The sequence below is a fragment of the Bos indicus genome, chromosome 7 (assembly GCF_029378745.1).
Source record: "Bos indicus isolate NIAB-ARS_2022 breed Sahiwal x Tharparkar chromosome 7, NIAB-ARS_B.indTharparkar_mat_pri_1.0, whole genome shotgun sequence".
NCBI classification, from domain to species: Eukaryota; Metazoa; Chordata; class Mammalia; order Artiodactyla; family Bovidae; genus Bos; species Bos indicus.
In genome coordinates, this window is record NC_091766.1 from 7,009,050 (window position 1) to 7,018,302 (window position 9,253).

Genomic DNA, 9,253 nt, shown 5'->3' on the forward strand with positions numbered 1-9,253 from the left:
CTGGACCCCTCAGATTCATTTAGCATTACCACTAGCTTAGCCAGCCCCTCCATCTTCCTTTTCAGTCTCTCCTAGGGTCCAAGCTCCTCTCTGATTCCCAGGGAGATTGTTCTAAGACATCTCCAAAGCCCCATTCCCAGTCTGGCCTCTTCTCTTTCTCTATGCCCTTCATACCTCCATGCATTTGCTCCTGTGGTTTCCTTTGCCTGGAATGCTTTCCCTGCTCCTAGCTTCTCTTGGGACATCTCCTAATTCTTCCTTAGGTCCATTGCAACTAGGACCATCTGCCTGGGCTACTTGGAGTCTGACACTCGCCTTCCTCTCTTGGAGTACTTTATTAACTTTGTGATTTTGATCTATATTAGGTAGATGCAGTGGATCTACAATCTATTTTTTAAAAATCTTCAATCCTTTAATGTGACCTCTACCCCTTAAAAAAAACTTTTAATCTCTTAATTATGCATGGCTTCCTTCTGTTAATTCTAAAACATATGACAGTTTCCTCCACATTTGCAAGCCTGAGTTCTTGAAGCCGAGACCTGTTGGAAGTACAGGCATCTGGCATGGGGATTAGGAATGACTCTTCCTTAGACTTGGCCCAGACTCACTTATATACAGGCTAGTGTATCACTCATGGCTACATAGTCATGGTACAACAAAGTCAGAATCTGTAGGAACAACTTTTCTCCAGCAAATGTAATTTTGAATTAGCTAAAATGGCAATTAGGTTTGGTCATGGCTCTTTTTCTTTAGAAGCTGAAACTTCTGGATGGAATCCATCTGGATGAGGATGGATACGGTGTGTGCCTATATCCCTGCTGTGGAGAAGAGAAGACATAAAATACAATTCTCTTCAAGGATCTTGGAAAAGAGCTGTCAGAAAGTGGGAGTGGCTGCTTGCTTTTTTTGGAAAGTTTAGCTTAAGGTCAGCTATTGAAGAAGATGCAGTTTCTAGGCTGACCAGATGCCCTGCAATGATTCGGTGAAACGGGTCAAATTCTATGCTTTCTTTCAAAAATTTTTAAAGATTTATTTATTTTTGATTGTGGTGAACTGTTTACCACAGATTGGGACTTGAACCCAGCCAAAACCCTGCTTGGGACTTGAACCACATGGCTGGGACTCAAACCCCCCAGTCAAAACCTTGCTTGGGATGCAAACCCAGCCAAAACCTTGGTTGGGACTCAAACTCATGTGGCTGGGATGCAAAATTTCCCCTGGTTAGTTTTTATAGGCTGGGTAATTTCATATGCTAATGAGTGGGAGGATTAGTCCACCTATTTTTGGGAAGGGGTGGTGATTTTCAGGATTTGAGCCACCGCCCACTCCGTGGCTTTTAACAGCCTTGGAACTGTCAGGGCACCTCTGGGTGTGTGCTTTCACTTGCTGATTGAGGATCAAAGTCTAGTTTTGTCTGCCCTCTTGGTCCCATTTGATTATAATCGGTTTATGTTGTGTCCTGTGTCATTCTTTCGAAAGCTGTGCCCTACCCCTTTCCCTCCTCTTACACTGGGTCTTTGTTACCGCTCACAGGCTTGCCCTAGTGGTATGCCGGCTTCTCAGTGCGGTGGCTTCTCTTGCTGTGGAGCAGCTCTAGTCACGTGGTCTTGGTTAGTTGCGGCTCACAGGCTCAGTAGTTGCGGTGCCCGGGCTTAACTACCCCACCGGATCTGCAGTCTTCCCAGACCAAACCCTATGCTTTCTTTGGGTGCATTTTGCAATTGACTTATTCCCTAAAAACTCACACGTACCTACAACATGCCACAGTGATTAAGAGCCAGGATGGACAAAGCTGTCCCTGGGTTGCCTTCTTGGGGCTTTGCAGTCTTAGGGAAATTAAATAGATAGTCTTGTTTTGCTGTTCAGTCACTGAGTTGTGTCTGACTCTTTGTGACCCCGTGAACTGCAGCAGGCCAGGCTTCCCTGTCCTTCACTATCTCCCTGAGTTTGCTCAAACTCATGTCCTGTGTAGGCTTCAGAGACAAATCAGAGCAGGCCTCTGACCTTGCTTCTAACCTGCCTGGACACTGCCCTAACTGTGAGTGACCTGACTGCCTGCTGAGTGCAAGCCTTGTGGCACCACAGATAAGATAGGGGATGGACCTTGAGATCATTGGGTCCCTGAAGGGGGTCTGGCCAACCAAGCCCCAGCTTAACAACATTCCAAGTTTTATAGGATAAAACAAACAGTATTAACATGAAACCAGACCTGCAGTCCATGGGGTCGAAAAATCTCCGCATCAGGTGGCCAGAGTATTGGAGTTTTAGTTTCAGCATCAGTACTTCCAATGAATATTCAGGATTGATTTCCTTTAGGATAGACAGGTTTGATCTCCTTGCAGTTCAAGGGACTCTCAAGAGTCTTCTCCAACACCACAATTCTAAAACATTAGTTCTTTGGCACTCAGCCTTCTTTATGGTCCAACTCTCACATCTGTACATGACTACTGGAAAAGAACCCAAAGGGAAGTGGACAATTCACACTGATGGCTAGTTAGTCTTTCTTTAAAGAAGTAAGCATATCCCAGAGAATTTAGTTGAAGGAATGTCTTAGAGTGTCCACTGCAAGCAGTTAGTAGAATTAATCTGAGCTGGTCACCTCCAGCCCCACCCCAGTGTTCTTAGAGCATATCTGCCACTGCCTTGGAGTGGCATCCCTCTTGGAGGTCACAGAGAAGTAAAAAAGGTTAGACCCTTATTTATTTATTTTTGTCTGTGCTGGGTCTTCACTGCTGTGAGTGGGCTTTCTGTTGTTGCAGCGAGCAGCGGCTACTCTCTAGTTGCAACATGTAGGTGTCCCACTGTGTTATCTTCTCTTGTTTTGGAGCATGGGCTCTAGGCTCAGGGCTTCAGTAGCTGTGGTGCATGGGCTTAGTTGCCCTTCAGCAGGTGGGATCCTGACCAGGGATCGAACTTAAGTCTTCTGCATTGGAAGGTGAATTCCTACTCACTGGGCCACCAGGGAAGTCCCAAGGTTAGACTTCTTTACTGATATTTTTAAAGAGCCCAGTAGGACACTCACCCTGCCAAATTCTGTTGGCATAACAATCCTTGGAAGCCAATTCCAAGTTTCATTACTGAACAAGCAATAGGATTTCCTGTGACAACTGGGAGCTCATTAAAATTCAACACACAATTCCCATCTCCACATTATTTGTACAAATTAAAGAGTCCCTAAAGATCAGTCATAGAGCTTTGGGAAAATGAGGTCTGATGCAAGCCTCAGGACTGAAATGGAGACAGAGCCACAGTTTGACTCCACTCTAGAGAAATGGTCCCCAGATAGTTTTCCTGCTTAGTCTCAAGCTCAAACTTGGGCGTTTGATTAACACCAAGAAACACAGGTGGGAAATGAAGGTGATCTTTACTTGACCCATGCACCAAGTGCACAGAGCCAAATGCTACAGCCTGCAATGTGGTGCCCTGTACAGCAGATCCATAACATGCAAAGCACCTGGCTTCTGGGAGCATCCCGTGCCGCCCATCATATACAGAGGTGAAGGTCTCTGGAGCTCTGAGGGCGGCTGGTGCTTCTACTTCCATCATAATGCTCACTACACTGTGTTATATAAATAATTGATTGACACCTTCCCATCTCTCCACAGTAGACTGGTATCCCTGAGAGGGTAGGACCACTCTGGGCTTGCTCATCCTTGTGTTCCTATAACCAAAAGTGAGGTCTGGCTCTGCACTGCTTAAAAGATATCAAAGAGGCAAGATTGGTTTGCTTCATGCTGTATGCTGGCAATCGAGGGGCACAAACACCTGTCTAAAGGATAACTGCCTCCCCCAACCCCACCCCAGACAATCAGTGGGCAAAAGCTTTTATAGGCTGAGGGAAGGGGGCTACATGCAGAAACAGTACCATCTCTGATGGTACTCTGATGGTATCAGCTCTGATAGTCATCTTGAAATTGGTCACTGGTGGTCTGGCCAGCATCATCTTGATTCTTTTAAGTACAGTTAATCTTCAGTTCCAGGGCTGATTTGTTTCCATTTCTTGAGGCCAGTTCTTAGAATTTGTCAGCTTATGTCTTGGCTACAGTCTGGTCATCATGTAGTTAACCTCTCCACCTGGTGGGGATTTCACTATCCATCAGATCAGATCAGATCAGATCAGTCGCTCAGTCGTGTCTGACTCTTTGCGACCCCATGAAATGCAGCACGCCAGGCCTCCCTGTCCATCACCAACTCCCGAAGTTCACCCAGACTCACGTCCATCGAGTCAGTGATGCCATCCAGCCACCTCATCCTCTGTCATCCCCTTCTCCTCCTGCCCCCAATCCCTCCCAGCATCAGAGTCTTTTCCAACGAGTCAACTTTTTGCATGAGGTGGCCAAAGTACTGGAGTTTCAGCTTTAGCATCATTCCTTCCAAAGAAATCCCAGAGCTGATCTCCTTCAGAATGGACTGGTTGGAGCTCCTTGCAGTCCAAGGGACTCTCAAGAGTCTTCTCCAACACCACAGTTCAAAAGCATCAATTCTTCGGCGCTCAGCCTTCTTCACAGTCCAACTCTCACATCCATACATGACCACAGGAAAAACCATAGCCTTGAGGATATGGCTCAGAGTATTATCTATAGCCCTTGAGAAAGAACTAAATGTTCTTTAGTTCAATGACTAAATGTCTATATTTAATGACTAAAAGATGAAGAGGTTAGAAAACATCACCAACTCAATGGACATGAATCCGAGCAAACTCCGGGAGACAGAAGGACAGGGAAGCCTGGTGTGCTGTAGTCCATGGGGTTGCAAAGAGTTGGACACGACTTAGCAACTGAACAACAATGGCTAAACAATTGTTATTTGGTCTCCTTTGACTGCTTTCCTTTGTTTCTGCATTTTATCACTTTTCTGATTAAGCTTATTCTTTGACAAAAGCTTTCCCACAAACAAAAGGCAGGCAGAGGATGGGGGCCAAGGACCACAGCATCTGGCTGTGTTTAATTCCTATATCTTGGTGTCTGATATGCTCATGCTCAGATGCTCAGTCGTATCTAACTCTTTGCAACCCCACGGACCATAGCTTGCCAGGCTCCATGTCCATAAGATTTTTCCAGCAGGTGTACTGGAGTGGGTTGCCATGCCCTCCTCCAGGGGATCTCCCCAACCCAGGGATCGATCCCATGTCTCCTCAGTCTCCTGCATTGGCAGGCATATTCTTTACCACTGAGCCACCTAAGAATCTCTAATAAGTGCTCAATAAATGCTGAGAAAACACGCAGAAGAATCTCTCATTACAACTCTGTGGAAAGTCTGAGAGCTGCAAAATCCTTCTGAAATATGAATGGCTGTTCTGTAATTTATCTGAAACATACTTTTCTGGTGTGATTATCATTGTTGGAATCCATTGCTTTATGTTGTGTTACAGATTGTATCCCTTGTGTACATGAGTGCCATCTACTGGTTCTTGGTAATATGGAGTAAGTTCCTTTGTAATTGGACTCCTGTCAGTTTGAGCCACTCTCCTTTCCTTGCTGCCCAAGAGTCCTGTCAGACTGATCTTCTTTTCCTCAAGGGAACAATCACCTCCCTACCTCAGTGCCTTTGCACACGTTATTCCTTCTGCCTAATGCACCCTTTCCTTTCTTATACCTCTGCAGCAAATGTCTCAGCTGAAATGCCACCTTCAGGACTTCCCTGGTTGTCCAGTGGTGAAGAATCCGCCTACCAATGCAGGGAACATGGGTTCAGTCCGTGGTCTGGGAATATCCCACATACCGAGGGGTAACTGAGCCCGTGCTCCACAACTACTGAAGCTCATGCTCTGTAGCCTATGTTCACAGCAAGAGAAGCCACTGCAGTGAAAGCCCATACACCGCAACTAGGGAGGAGCCCTCACTCACTGCAACTAGGGAAAGCCCATAACTAGCAAAGGAGAACCAGCACAACTACAAATACGTAAACAGAGAAATTCATAAAACTGAGGTGCCATCTTCTCCATGAAGCCTTCCTAACCTTCCCTGTTCTCTATGCATTAGGTTGTTAAGCTCTCATAGCCCTTTGCCTTCCCTTCCTCAAACTCCTGACATTTTTGTCTAGATTCAGTTCTTCATCATCTACCCTCTCCCCCTGCCTCCACTGTAGTGTCATAGAAACAAGTATGTCTGTCATGCTCAATGTGGTCTTCCCAGTGAGGGGATTAGTGATAGGCTCTGATGTTCCATACACCTCTGTTGAATACATGGTTTCTGGGGCTGGACTTCCTTTGAGCTGGAGATAAGAATTATTTCATGCAGAGTACTGCTGGTCACATGTATCAAACTATCCAGCTTATGTGGCGAGTTCTGACTTTTTCCAGTTATCAAAGAGCAGACCAAGCATAAGGTTCATTCCTTTATTTATCTAAGAAAAGAGGAGAGCAAAATGTTGACCAAGGATTTGAAGAGCCCTTCAACGTAACTGTCCAATCCTTTCTTTTAAAAATAAGGTAATCCCATTAAAAACATTTATTTATTCGGTTGTGCTGGGTCTTATTTGAGGCACTAAGATCTCCGATCTTCTTTGCAGCATGTGAACTCTTACTTGCTACATGTGGGATCTAGTTCCCTGACCAGGGATTGAACCCAGGCCCCTTGCATTGGGAGCACAGAGTCTTAGCCACTGGACCACCAGGGAAGTCCCAACTATCCAATCCTTAATAGAAAATTTTCCCTAAAATATTTATAATGTACCTAGTTTGTGCTAGAGATCACTGGGGCTCAGATTTCATATCTAAGCGGTCCTGAACAAGGGACAAGAGAGAGACAAGTGCATACATCATTCAGGATATTGCAAGATAAATACAATGAAGATGCAACAAACTCCTGGGACAGTCACAGTCCCTTTTCCTCCTCTGAAACCAATTAAGGTAAAAAGACATAAAAAGGAAATCCAACTGTTATATTGTCATCAGTGCTAAAGGTTTTCTGCTAGATTCATATATTTGAGACCAGATCAAATACACATGGGAAGTTGCCAACACATTCCTTAACCAAAGGGTTTCCATATCCTAGCTATTGTAAATAGTGCTGCCATGAACACTGGGATACTTATGTCTTTTTCAGTTCCTCAGGGTATATACCTAGTAGTGGGATTGCTGGGACCTGGAAGCAACCTAGATTCCATCAACAGATGGATGGATAAAGAAGCTGTGGTACATATATACAATGGAATATTTAGTTCAGTTCAGTTCAGTTGCTCAGTCGTGTCCGACTCTTTGTGACCCCATGAATCGCAGCACACCAGGCCTCCCTGTCCATCACCAACTCCCGGAGTTCACTCAGACTCATGCCCATCGAGTCGGTGATGCAATCCAGCCATCTCATCCTCTGTCGTCCCCTTCTCCTCCTGCCCCCAATCCTTCCCAGCATCAGAGTCTTTTCCAATGAGTCAACTCTTCGCATGAGGTGGCCAAAGTACTGGGGTTTCAGCTTTAGCATCATTCCTTCCAAAGAAATCCCAGGGCTGATCTCCTTCAGAATGGACTTGTTGGATCTCCTTGCAGTCCAAGGGACTCTCAAGAGTCTTCTCCAACACCACAGCTCAAAAGCATCAATTCTTCAGCGCTCAAGCCTTCTTCACAGTCCAATTCTCACATCCATACATGACCACAGGAAAAACCATAGCCTTGGCTAGACAGACCTTTGTCGGCAAAGTAATGACTCTGTTTTTTAATATGCTGTCTAGGTTGGTCATAACTTTCCTTCCAAGGAGTAAGCATCTTTTAATTTCATGGCTGCAATCACCATCTGCAGTGATTTTGGAGCCCCCCAGAAATAAAGTCTGACACGGTTTCCACTGTTTCCCCATCTATTTCCCATGAAGTGATGGGACCAGATGCCATGATTTTCGTTTTGTGAATGTTGAGCTTTAAGCCAACTTTTTCACTCTCCTCTTTCACTTTCATCAAGAGGCTTTTTAGTTCCTCTTCACTTTCTGCCATATGGTGGTGTCATCTGCATATCTGAGGTTATTGATATTTCTCCCAGCAATCTTGATTCCATCTTGTGCTTCATCCAGCCCAGCGTTTCTCATGATGTACTCTGCATATAAGTTAAATAAGCAGGGTGACAATATACAGCCTTGACGAACTCCTTTTCCTATTTGGAACCAGTCTGTTGTTCCATGTCCAGTTCTAACTGTTGCTTCCTGACCTGCATATAGGTTTCTCAAGAGGCAGGTCAGGTGGTCTGGTATTCCCATCTCTTGAAGAATTTTCCACAGTTTATTGTGATCCACACAGTCAAAGGCTTTGGCATAGTCAATAAAGCAGAAATAGCTCAGCCATTTTAAAAAGGAATGCATTACAGTCAGTTCTAATCAAGTGGATGAACCTATAGTCTATTATACAGAGTAAAGTAAGTCAGAAAGAAAAAAGAAATAGCAGATGTTAATGCATATATATGGAATCTAGAAAGATGGTAGTGAGGTACCTATTTGTAAGGCAGCAATGGAAATGCAGACATAGAGAACAGACTTACAAACACAGGCCAGGGGAAGGACAGCGAGGGTAAGATGTAGGGAGAGAGTAATATGGAAACTTACAACACCAAGTGTAAAACATAACCAGTGAGAATTTGCTGTGTAACTCAAACAGGGGCTCTGCGACAACCTAAAGGGATGGGAAGGGGTAGGAGGTGGGAGGGAGGTTCAGGAGGGAGGGGACAAATGTTTACTTATGGCTGATTCATGTTGATGGATGGCAGAAACCAACAAAGTATTGTAAAGCAATTATCCTTCCATTAAGAATAAATAAATAAAGAAAAGATTAACTTAAGGTATTGGTGCAGTAGAGAGAAGTAGATGAAGAACATTATTCTTAAGGGAGGAATGAGTTCCTCATCTGCCAGAGCAAGGTGCTGAGGAAGGGCTCACTGCAGGGGCTGAGGAATGTTTGGGGGAAGGAAATGAGTGGAAATAATATTTACTGGTCATCTTCCAGATCAAATCCAGGATAGGCGGAACCTTTGTGGCCCTTTTCCTAAGCCAGTGCATTGCCGCGTCTCTGCTCCCTGCAGGATAAAACTCCAAGTCCAGTAATTCATGCCCCCACTGCCCCAGCATGTGGACATGGTCCAGCCATGAATTTTCCTGCTTCATAGTTTATGTATACATAGACACCCCTGGTGACTCAGCGGTGAAGAATCCGCCTGCCAATGCAGGAGACTGAGGTTTGATCCCTGGGTCAGGAAGATCCTCTGGAGAAGGAAATTGTAACCCACTCCAGTATTCTTGTCTGGGCAATCCCATGGAGATAGAAGCCTGGTGGGCT